Genomic DNA, 13,396 nt, shown 5'->3' with positions numbered 1-13,396 from the left:
TCGAAATTTATCATACCAAAACTGGATTTTACATCATGAATCTGAGTGTACTGTATCCGTGCAGTTAGATAACTCTCCAAAAGTGAATTTGCCACTCCACGGATTCCGTAAGTCTTTAATTTATGGAGCAATGGAGTAATGTATGTTGCACAGAATCGAAAGCTTTGCGCAGATCAAGAAAAATTCCAACAGAAAAAAGCTCAGTTTCAAAATTGTTAATTATAAGGTTCTTAATATCTAACAGAGCAGATTCTGTTGATTTACCGGCCTGAAAGCCATACTGTTGGGGAGAGATAAGTTGTTTAGCTTGTAAGAAATTGTTTAGTCGCCTGTAGAGTACCCGCTCAGCTAACTTCGAAAACAGAGGCAATACCGAAATAGGACGGTAATTGTTTGGGTCATTTTTGTTGCCTCCTTTGAATAAAACGGTAACGCGCGCGATTTTTAATTTGCTAGGGAATACACCAGAAAGTAGCATTCTGTTACAGATATGCGTAAGAGGGCCAGAAATAATATTTACAGCACATTTGATAGGAAAAGAAGCAACTTCGTCATCTCCAGGTGAGCAGGTGTTCCTAAAATAATTAATGATAGAAACAACTTCATTCACTGAAGTAGGTGACAAAAATATAGATTCAGTGCTGCAAGAGGGTAAGTATGAGTCTACAGTCCGAATTGAATGACAGCCAGCAGAGGGTCGGCATGCTCCGGCAGCTAAAAAGTGTTCATTCAGCATATTGGCAAGTGAACCTCCTGCATAATTCACCCCATTGACTATCAGCTCAGAGGGAAGATAATTCTTCATATTACCTTTAATGACGTCAATACCTTGCTAGAGTAATTTCGTATTGTGTAAGATTTACGAAAACTTTAGGGGTGTGCGAATATTCGAAATTTCCGAATATCATTCGAATATTATATTTTTAGTATTCGTATTCGATTCGGAATCCAAGTATTCGTGTTGTCTCGAATATTCGACCCGACGCGAATATTCGTATCTAGCCGAATATACATTGTGAGCACCGGCGTTCATTTCGGTCCGCAAGCCCTATCTACAGAGACATAACAACAAGGCGGCGCCCAGAGCAATGCGCGAAAATTCTTCCTTCCTCCAAGGGCCATGCCGTAGCTGACTGCGCTGGTGAGCTCTTTTGTGCGTAAAACTGCGAAGCTGGTATAGTCAGAGCTGTGCACGAAGTACCTCGCAATACGTGCCAGTTCAGTGCCAAGTGAGAGGGCATTTTCTGTGGCTGGAGAAGTCGTTTCAGCTAGAAGGGAACTACTTCTGCCTGACCATGTGGAACAGCGGGTTTTCCTTCACTACAACCTTTTATGTTCATCCCAGCAACACGCATTTGTGCTGATGGCAAGCTAGACTTAATGCTGTGTACCAGCCATCTTCTCTGATATTTCCACTCTTTTAAGAATAATGTTCGAGTCTAATTTTTGTGCAGCCACACACACCTTTTGTGTTCATTTAATCATCGATAGTTTAACTGTGATGTTCTTGGGTGCTCAAATAATGTTTTGCAGTGGTTAAATGCGTCTGTCCTTGATTATTCGATATTCGATTCGATATTCGGAACCAAGTATTTGTATTCGATTCGTATTCGAAAAATTTGATATTCGCACACCCCTAGAAAACTTATTAATATAGAAAAAGATTTAGCCTTCTTTAGATCTGAGTTTAATTTATTTCGAAACTTCTTAAACTTAACTAAATCATCCGGGCATCGCGTTTCCAAAAATCGAGTGGACATTTTGTTCTTTTCTTTCATTTGTTTCAAAAGTGCTCCTGTCATCCATTCTTTTCTAGCCTTTCTATGTTTTTTTATTGTTTGAGTTGGGAACGCAGCGTAATAGCATTCAAGCAGCTTCTGAATAAATATATCACAGGCACGGGACGAGTTATTTTCACCATATACATCTAACCAATTAATTGTAGACAAGTGACAAAATCTGGAGATGCTCTTTTCATCATTAACTCTTCGAGCGCGAACGGGTTTATTCGATTCGGTCGTATCAGGAAAAAGTGAAAAGAAAGGCAAGTGATCACTAATCTCAGAAGAAAAAACACCGGATATGCAGCTCTGAGGTGGGAAATTAGTGAAGCACAAATCAATTAATGTTTCAGAGTGCAAATATATGCGAGTAGGTAATTCAATAGTATTGTCACAACCATTAGACAGCATTATTTCATTTAAATTAATCTTCAGAGCGTTATCCTCCACAGACTTAATATAGAAGTCACCTAACACAATGATACGCCAGTTATTTTGGTTTGCAAACTTCAGAAAACAATCAATGAAGCAAAAAAATTGTCAGAATTTCCTTGAGGGGGGCGATACACCAACATAATAGTAACTCTATGAAAAGCAATGCAGACAGTTTCAAAATCAGTGCAAACAAGTGAATAATCCGACAAGACCTCAAAGCACAAATGATTTTGCACATATAAAGATCCACCACCACCACGCTTTCCATCTCGAAATACTGAAATGGGTTCGTAACCAGGAAACTTGCTGACATCTGCATTTGAGGTAAACCATGTTTCAGTGAAGGCAATAAGGTCAAAATTAAAGCTCTGTTTAAGTAATTCAGCTTCTACTTCTTCTGATTTTTTTGCAGGCTTTGACAGTTCAAGTGGTAAAGAGATAGTGTGTTGCGAGGATTGTAAGCACCATCTTTTAGAAAGTCGGCAAATGATTCGGCAAAGTCGATGTAAAGTCTAAACAAAAGCAGTAATTTTGATCTGATGTGAGACCAGTTCGACTGAGTAGAACGTAAGTGGTAAGTAGAAACAGAATGGTTAGGGAAAACAAGCAGGTCATGATTCATACTAAGGTAGTCTCTTTTGTCGTTTAGCGTTAGTGCATTTCTGGATTTAGGACTTTTGGTAACACTGGTAGAAAAGGTAGTGCGAACTACAACGTGGTCACTTAGGCCCGTAATGTACGAAGGCGCACAGAATTGGTCAGGCTGAGTGGTCAGAATGAAGTCAAGAATGTCTGAAGTATGTTCAGTCGTACGGGTTGGCTCAGAAAACTCTTGAGACAGGCCGAGAGTGGAGCACGTGTTTAGTAATTCACTAGACGCCTGACTTTTTGTTAGGCTGTGGGCAGTATCATTCCAATCTATGGACGGAAAGTTTAAATCGCCGAAAAGCAAAATGGGGGTGCACGGGTAAGATGAGATTAGCGAATTGAGCTTGTCATGAAAGACCGTTCTGAATAAACCGTCCATATCAGGCGGTCGATAGCATAGACTGATGAGTACGCGAGGGGATGAAGCATGACAGCATACCCAAACCATTTCCAAAGAGGTTACTATGTTTACAACTGAACAATTTAGGAAACGCTTGGCAGCGGTAAGAACGCCGCCGCCACGGCAGCTGTCAGGTCTGTCTTTCCGGAATATATCAGTCAGGAAGTTCGGACAGGATTTCGGAATCTAAGATTGATGAATTAAGCCATCTTTCAGTTAGTAAAACGAGGTTACTGGATCATGAACTGATAAGAGTACATAAGAGATTACGCTTGGGTATTATACTGCGAATGTTAGTGTAAAATAGCGACTCATGATCGTTTCTGGACCGTACATTGCTGCTGAGGGGAATTGGTGGCTGCTACAGTTTACGTTCGCGCACTTTCTCAGCGGTGTGATTAAGGATGTACGTTTTACCATTAGAGATTAGCCTCTTGTGACAGAGCTTGTAGGAGATGTGCTTAGCTTTCGCAAATTCGATGAGGCGTTTACGGGCGAGTCGGGTGTTTAGGGATAAATCTTCACTTATTGCGTAATCAGTTGATTTAAGCTGATAAGCTGAGGATAAAACGCGTTCTTTGTCCTTCAAATTCAGAAATTTAACTATGAATGGCCGCTTCTTTTCTCTTTTGAATGTGCCTAGATGATGCGCTCGCTCAATATCATTGTTTTCAATGGTTATACTCTGGTTCACCATACAGTGATCAAATGATTAATTTTTCAAATTAACTCCAGCTTTCGTTTTCCGCATCTTTGAGGCCATAGAACACCAAATTGCTTCGGCGAGACCTGCTTTCCAGATCATCCGTTCGGGCAGACAAAGTAAATACCTAAGCTGAACAGTTCGTGGTGCTGCATTGTATACTGTCAATTTGAGACCATACATTTTAAATAGACTGGAAGTCAGACTCAATCTTAACAAGCCTAGTGTTTAGGTGCGCAAATGTTTTCTCATGTTCTTCTAGGGTTGACTTGATAGAGCCTAGCTGGTTGAGTATTGTTGACTGCCCGGTTTGTAAAGCTGTCTGAGCAGCAAGTATATCACTGGAATCGTGTACAAAAGAGGAGACGAGAGGCCTGGAATTTGTTTCCACATTCCCGGCCAGCTATAGTAGTTTCGACAACATGTGGGAACACTCGTAAAGCATAGCGATAGATCGCCGTGGGACCGGCAGCACAAACAGACAGCGATTACTGGAGCGCTTGGCGTAAAGGCTGTGATAGTTCATTACCTTCGTAACGAAGAAGTGAAGGCAGTTAGGGCGATCCATTCCTGCAGTGACACCGAGCCCACTAACTAAACTCGGCTTAACGTGCGAAGGCACATAGTTTGACATATTCGCTCCTGTTTTAGCTATCTCTGCTATTGTTTAGAAATAACGTTATCAAACCAGGTAATTCTTCAACTACACTTCAACAAGAAATTACGCACGAAACGCTACCCCTTAATCGTTCCACTTGACTAGATGAGTCAATGTCTTATCAAACCATAATGCAGCCATGTATAGAAATGCTTGACTTGGTTCGGCCCCCATAGCAACGATAGGCTAGGCCACGTGGACGGACACCGGTGAAATTGGTTTTCATGGCTACAAGTGCTTTCGCACTGATGTTGGGCAAGCGCACAACGTCAAGGGAAACGGACTACTGTTAGACAGCACTTTTTCAGCGAGGGTATTCGGCGCACCCGCTTTTGTTGTTGTTAGACACACCCACACAGGGCGATCGGCCAACAATCGGGAGGCAAAGGTTGCTATTCGCCTGCACATACTAAAGGCAAAAGAAAAGCACACGGGAGAGCAACACTGGGGGAGTCTACCTCAAGAAGGGCAGGGAGTGAAAAAAGGTAGGAGTTTGAATTGAAGAGAGAGAGAAAGAGAGAGAAATAGAAAAAAAAATGAAGAAGGGATTAATTCAAAATGTAAGAAAGCATAGAAAAGAAAATATTGTGAGCTTTAGCAAGGCAGGCGCACCCGTCTGATTTGACGGCCCTTCATTCTCTTCATAGGAGGAACTGCTGGAAAATCGAAGAATGAGTGTCAGATGATACGCATTTATGTGACATGACTGACGGATATTTGTATATTCTCGAAACTGGTGAAAGAGAAGGGCATCATTTTGTAGCGAGCGCTGGCAACTTCGAGTTTTATTTTGTTTTGTGCGGCCTTTGCGAACGATTGCTGCTGCTATCGCTGCGCCATTGAAAGAAGTAGAACGCGCGTTGAAGTATTCTCGGTTGGAAAATGGCTATGTCAAGGTATTAAACGGCAGAAATGGTAGATGTCATGCCATCGATATCAGAGATGAATGGGGCGCCACACTGGCGATGAGCCTATACAGGTCTCACCACCGAAATCTGTGAGTTCGATTTAAGCCCACGTTTTACAACATTTTCAGGTGTTTTTGCGCAACAGACTTAGTTCACCAAAAAACACAGCCAAGGAAGGGCATTAATAACAAAGACTATAGAATTAATGCGCTTGTCTATGTGAGCGCGATGCCAAATGCAAGTGTCAGGTAGATTTCTGAACGATGTGGAATAAGTTTCGTAACAGTGCTGAACGTCATAAAAAAAAGCACAACTATCATCCTTACAACGTCACCCTTCATCAGGACCTAAGTGTTGCTGATTTTCAATAACGAGTTGATTTCAGTAACTTGCTCTTACTAAAAGTTCAGCAATATGAGAATTTCCGACAATAAGTGGTGGGGACTGACGACGCTAGATTTTGCAGAAACGGAACTGTGAACATTCATAATGCTCACTACTGGTCCTACGACAAACCTCATTGGCTGCGGCATCACCAACAACCAAATCTGCTGTGGTGTAAGGGTTTTTTGTGGCATACTTGGAGACTGAATATTTGCCCTGCTTATTCGAAGGCAACCTGAACGGAAAGAAATATGCGTCTGACATTCTTGCGGGAGTCCCAAACGAATTCACGTCAAGCCTTTCTCGTAGGGAACTACGGCAACTGTGGTTCCAGGATGCCGGATCCCAAGCAAATTTCTCTTCTACTGCAAAGAACCGGTTTAATAGAAACTCTCTCGGCAGTGGATTAAGTGCGAAGGAGAGATGTTTTGGCCACCCAGACCTCCTGATTTATCTCCAACAGACTTCTTTCTGTGGGGCTATGTGAAAAATCATGTTTGCTCCATGGAGTACGCTGATATCAACCATACGAAGAACATAATTGCTTCCGCCTGAAGGAGCACCGGCGAACAACTACGTAGAATTTTAAACTCGGTGCGAGAGCGGCTAATGTGCTCTCTTGCAGTGGAAGCCGAGCATTACGAACACCTTTATCCGTGAGAGCTTATCGAACACTTCTTATTGAAAGTTAGTCCTAACAAGCATTGCAGCTCGTCGAATCTTTGGTGTAAATTTGTGTTGCAATTAGGAAATGCCTGTACGTAAGCTTGGACTGGCTTTACTCTTTTCGCGAGCTTTTTATTGCACCCCCCCCCCCCCCCCCCCTGCCAGAGTAAGGACAGAACCCAAGCGGCAGGTGCATAAATACATTTTTAACGCTGAATTGGAATACTTTTGTTGAGTGTGATGAGCGCTTGCAACTGTGGTTTTACATAATGAAAAAAAAAAGGAACAGCGCAAGAGCAAATGGCAGCACGTCATATGCTTCCCCAATCAAAGTGCATGTTACTTAGGTTACTTTCCCGCATCTGCCCGGCGACCCCGATTGTTAAGAGCTAATAATTTGAGGTAGCGCTTTCTGGTATCTATTGTCCTCAGAGTGAGCTGCACACTTAATTTTATTCTTCACAGGCCAAGGCCTCCGATACTGAAAACAAGATTGTGCCATGTGGTTTGGCTGCATTTGACTGCCTGCCAAGTGCAAAGCGGCATGGTATTTCTCCACCGGCTGTAGAAGCAATCGCTTAAAGAAAAAAAATTAAAGGAGGCACTTCAGCTCTGCCTCACAAGTATGACGCAATAGCGTTCCTGGATTAATGCCCATATTCGCGGAATTGGCCATACTCTGGACCAGCTTAATCTCTCCGGGATTTCTCGCTCGCGGCCAACCGTTTCGACGCTGCGTGAACCTGATGCTGCTGATGCTACGTACGGCGAAACGGACGCTCGGTGCAGCAAAGCACGTAGAAGCGCTGCCAGGCGCCTTGCCGAAACACGTGGGACGCAAGTTGCACTCGTAGTTCGTCGGCACATCGTTCTCGACAAATCAGATGCCACGAACGCCAGCATAGCATCCATGCCGAACGCACGCGCATCAATCCGCAAGCTTCGTAGTGAACGCGCCTTGGATGTGCGCAGCATTGTTCGCCGCTCACCACGTGATTCCAGGTCCCCGCACGGCCCCACTTCACCACAACGAGACGAGCGGGAGGCGCTAGAGTTCCTGTATATGCTTCGGCAGGGAGCAGAGTTGCGCGAAGGTCCGCCATCATGTTTCAAGCTGTGCGGCAAAGCCACTTCTCGTATGTACAAGGGCTGCGTAGCTCGCTGTGTAGGGCGCTTGGGCTTTTTTTTTTCTCCTTTAAATAGATTGACTTGATGGCAAGTTTCTAAACGTAACGCTGAAAACTAATCTGTGATTTGCCGAGGGTGTGCATACAGCACGAAAAAAAAATCTCCAAAGGTTAACAGCAAATCGTAATCATGACAAACTGACGAAAAAAGACTGGAAACGGCCTGCGAGTTTTTTTTCTTTCTGGAACCAGTAATTTCAGAAGAACAAGCAGTTCCGGTCCAGATGAGACAGCGTCTGTCCCATCCTGTCTTCCTGCGTGCACTTCTTGAGAACAAAAAGAGTATAGCGATGAATTACTTTTTTTCACAACTAGCACCGTCGCGTGTTCTGTACGAGCTATGCGCGGAAAATACGAAAACGCATCTCTCTAGAACCACATTAAAATAATTTTGCAACTTGTTGTAGACAAGCAGACTAAAGCAACGCCAATGCATTGAACGAGGCGAGTCTGACATAACGAAAAAATTAACACTCAATTGCTTGCCCAACCCATTTCACAAAATGTACCCCGTTGCTAAATGCAGTGATAGGGCGGATCTTTAAAGGACCTTGAAAGTACTCTTACATGTAGATATTATTTAACTTTCCTCATTTTATCGAAAAGCACTATCGTTTCACCTTAGTTATTAAATTACAATAGTTGTTCATTACTGTGGTAGGTTTTCCTGCCTGCTTCATCCTTATTGCTCGGAAAAACTAATTTAATGTTCCGCTTTGCATTTTTGTACTCCTTCTTCGTACATTCGGCTTAGGTCGCAGTATCAAAACATTTCGCGAGTCCTGGATTTTTTTAAAGCCGAGGTTATAGGCTGATTTGCTGTCTTCTAGCAGAAATTATTCGCGGCATCAAGATTTGCGACACTTGTTTACATGCGATTTTTGCCTATCCTATCCTCTCATCTCTCACTTAATCCTTGTCAGATGGTTGTTAAGGGCATTTTTACTAAGAGCAATTCTTTATAGCATAGGCAGACAAATGGTTTAGGGGGGGGGGGGGGGGTTAACTACCCAAAGTGACTCAGGCTATGGCCTCTAGAATTTCGGCTCCATCGAAATTCGACCGCCGCGGCCGGGATCGAACCCGCGTCATTCGGGTCAGCAGTCGAGAGCTATAACCACTAAGCCACGCAGCGGTTCATAGACAAATTAAATGTTTATGCAGGTGAGACTGGCATCAAAATGGAGCAAAACTTTGCATGGAATTTGCTTCGTGAACATTCATTGTCCCTTATATTTCACCTCGAACCATCACTACAGAAGGCTCGAAGCAACAGTAGAGTAAGCAGAGCCTGCCCTAGTGAAGGGCCAAAAAGTTGCAGATGCAGACTGTAAATTCTGTACAATTTTAATGCAGTGATATGCTACAAATACTGCTTCGAGGGACAGGTACAGGCTCATACTAGTATCCATAAAAGGACACTAAGTGAAAGATATAGACAAACAAGATTTTCGTTGCCTGTTCCTTATTTGATGATGTGTGTAAGTTAGAAAAAAAAACTAGTGATTTGTTCAAGGTAAACAAATGTCGACACATGAAAAATGTTTTTACCAATGGAATTCTGATTTCGCTGTCGAAACAGGCTAATGTTGGTTGTGATGGCACTGGTAGATCTTGGAACATGTTAGAAATTTTCATTTATTTATCAATACTGTAAGCCTTTCACAGCCGCAATCAGGAGACGTTCATTCTCAAGAGCCACTTGAAGCGCCGACGCACTTTGGCTGCCGACATTCCACATGGCACTGCGTAAAACGCTTTGCCGTTTCCCGTGCGGTTGCTGCAGTTTGGCGCACTGCATCCAGTCATAGCTGACGACTGCGTCCGTCACTACCACTTCAGAACACCAAACCTAACGCCAAAGGTGTGCACGGAAAACAAATGAATGTAGCCGACAGCGCGGGCTCTCATGAGGCGTCGAGCTCACAGGGATTCGCTCGGCGCTGCACCTGTGAAGTCAGCTTCTCCGCGGAATGTTGAACACAAGACGTCACGAAAATCACGTGATCGCCTCTCGGCGAATGGCGTTCGGAGCGGCGAGGGAAAACAGACGCGCAACTCTGCTACCTTTGGTAGCATATACAGTAACTCTAGGAGGCGCTGCTGTCGAGCGCTATCTGTTGGGGCAGTGGCGTACATTGCGAGGAGGAGAGAGTGGTTTTAGTGAGCGCCGCCTGATGGCACTACGTGCGAGCCAAGCGAAGAAGAAAAGTAGCGGAAACGTACTTTTATGCTCGCTTAACTGCAACTTCGGTAATTTTCATGCTCATAATTACTAATACACACCATAGTACGTGTCTCTAAAAAGCACCCTTCTAAGACAACGCCGTAATTACTAGATGCGCCTTTGCTCACTCCCAATCTTCCAGCTGGCGTGGCGGAGTGGTTAGCGCGCTCGTATCGCATTCTGGAGTCTGGTTCGATTCCCCTACTGGACCAATTTCCTACTCGGTTTTATTTATTAATACTTCAGGGATTTTACGCTCACGGCCAACGCCGGCGACGACGACGCCTCTTTTTCCGCGATACGGGGCCCGTAACGCTATTGCGTTAAAATTGCCAGCCTGCCGACGAAAGATCTGCGGCTATCAAGTTGATAATAAGAAAAAGCATTGTTACCCAATGCCAACAATCTGCGCTTGTTCAATGCTGCGCCTATAAAGTGCAGGCCAACTTTGATAAAGTTTTTGGGAGTATTTTAGTGCGTTAGCAATAGAAATGACACAAGGTAGTGTCAGTTGTATGCGCGTGAATGAGAGTATTTAGTGTTGCAGCCCTATTAAAGCGAATAAATAAAAGCCTCCTAAAATTATAGCCGCAAGCGGGATCTAAAGCCGTGCCGGCGCGAACAGTTGAGCTTGACACTCGCCCATCGCCGCAGCCTTTCATCGCGCGAGCCAAAATGCCATGTTTTCACGCAGCGTCCACACCGCAAGCGCTTAGCCCAGATGCGTTCAGCTGACGTCACAGGTTCATGGCGCACGCGCAAGTTTCCATGTGGAAGATGTCCGGAGTGGATCTGAAGTGTTTTTGCTAGTAATTTTAATAAGTGGTGTCGCATAATAATGCTTTTGTGAAGGCTCTGATCCAGGATCTTTTCGTTTGCATACAAGATACAAAGCGACTGCTAACGAAAACATATAAAAGAAAAGAAGCGGTAATTCTAACATATAAACATTGGTTAACTGGATTTGTGCGACTCAATTATTTTTGGCTGCGGGGTACTCTTTGTTGGTGGCAATGGCTGTTGCCAAAACCGTCCTGAAAACAAGTGGTCGGGCACAGCGAGTTCAAAGAGAAGTGAAGGTGAAAAGACTGCGACCGGACGCTTTACCCGACCTGCACAAGGTGTCGCACAAAATGAAGAATGTCGCGAGCAGATTTGTCGTATGCGTGGATTTTTCGGCAACGAAAAAGCTTGCCAAACCGTTCCCTCCTGTCTCGGGCAACCAAACACAAAGAAAAAAGCATACCCGGCACAATATGCACTGTTTATAAGGACTGGTGCATGAAATATCCTTGTCGTGGGAAAACCCTGCGCGGGCCAATTCAATTTCGCCCATGTGTGAATGACCGGTTAAGGAAGCACGAACGAAGCTTAAATCATAAGAAAAGATCGACAGTGTGAGCAGTCTACGTAAGAGTGAAGACGAGACAGGAAACTAGCGCATACAACGACGAACACAACAGAAGGACGACACAGGACAGACGCCCTCCTGCATCCTGTTGGCGCCATTGTTTCCGGTTTGGAATAATGTGCACAATGTAGCCCAAATCGAAGTTCTTCTAAATTAACGACGGAAGCGTACGTCAACTGCTGGAAGCTTGTCACACAAGTAAAAGGGCTTTTCACTCCGTGAGCAATGCCTCAATTTTCCTGTGCTGGAAAATTGATCCACTCCGGACATCTTCCACATGGAAACTTGCGCGTGCGCCATGAACCTGTGACGTCCGCTGAGCGCATCTGGGCTAAGCGCTTGCGGTGTTGACGCAGCGTGAGAACATGGCTATTTAGCTCGCGCAATGAAAGGCTGCGGCGATGGGCGAGTGCTCTGCAGCTGTGTCCACAATACAAGACGTTTCTTAAGGTGTATGAGGCCACTGCGTTTCCGTGCACATAATAGCGTACCTTGTGCGTCCATCGCAACGCACCTCTTATATTTAGTATGCTTCGCTGCAATAAACCAGTTTTGAATGCGGCGTTTTCCGTGGGCGTGTTTCTTATGTAGACGTGCTTCTTGCACTTCAGTTCATTCAGAAGATTTAGCTGTCGAAAACACGACGACCATCTTACTATGGCGGTGTAAAGAAGCACTATATACCTTATAGTTCAGACCAGCATTTTAAAGTACACACCCGTAGACTTGCTAATATCTAGGTGTTTTATTGTAAGTGGAATTTTGGAAAACGATCCCTCCGTCATAGTGTTAATGGCTTTACTCCATCTTGCCGACAGATTTACTTGCTGAAACAGCAGTGGATAGCAAGGCAAAGGCAAGCAAGAGTTGAAGAAAAAATATCTTAGCGACCAATAGTTATTACAGAGAAAAGCACCAAGAAAAACAAGAAAACAGCGCTATTTAAAGCAGCAGAGGCGAAAAATTCCAGCGACAAGTACTGCAGCGGCGAACAGTGTTAATATGAATGAGTAGATTCCGCAAAATAGAAAGCAAACAAGGAAAAGGTTTTAAGATGCGCTCAGACAATTAATGGTAAGCAATGACATAAACGATGCACTACATTTGTTTTAGGATAATTCAATAATTCCGTGAGAGGCCACTTGCTTCAACCGACCCGTAGCGTCGTTTCGCTAGCGATTATTTTATTTGGTAATTCATGTGCGAGTCTGCTTTGCATATGAAAACTTGCACTTGAACTTCGTTTACTTATTGGCAACTAGTTCAAGCACAATATATCTCGCTTGCGAAACAGACTCAGATGAATTTCCGAAAAAAATAATCACCGGCGAAACGACGCTACGGTCGGATGGAGCAAATGGCGTCTAACGAAATGTTTCAACAAATCTGCAGCATTTTGCCCCTTTTATTAAAACAACTTTGTGGAAAACCGTTGCGTTCTGGCGTCGGTAATATCTTGATTCATGAGTGGCAGGTTCCCAAACCGAGTCATCGTTCCATATTTATTCACTGTTAGTTTCACGACTATGTTCAGAAAATATTTCCGGACAATAGTCGTTTTCCTAAAGCCTGTCATTCCTAAAGATGATGAACAGGCTGCCTGCTATCTCTGTGCTGTAGCCCTTAGGTCGATAACAAAGAGTAGATGGTAGTCTTCGTGCTAACTTCTATACTTTATTGACGTTTGGAGACGTTCGACTGCCACCGATAGCAGCCACTAATAGTGACTATTGGAATTATTGCATTGGACCCTCCCCTATGAATTGCTGGATCCACAAATTTTTTACAGAGCACGAAATTTTCGCTGCCACCGCTCTTACCACATACCAACACCAGAGCCTTCATTGAAGGACCATGTTTCAATCTGCAGTTGTCCGGGCATAGCAACTACACTACGAACTATGTCGCTGCCGCACCATGTGCAGGACACCGCACGATATAATCACTTTCGAGGCAAGGATAGAAAAACGTGTTTCCAGAGCAACGTG

Source organism: Amblyomma mixtum, chromosome 10, assembly GCF_055824585.1.
Source record: "Amblyomma mixtum isolate Tamu chromosome 10, ASM5582458v1, whole genome shotgun sequence".
Lineage (NCBI taxonomy): Eukaryota > Metazoa > Arthropoda > Arachnida > Ixodida > Ixodidae > Amblyomma > Amblyomma mixtum.
This window is presented reverse-complemented; position numbering follows the sequence as displayed.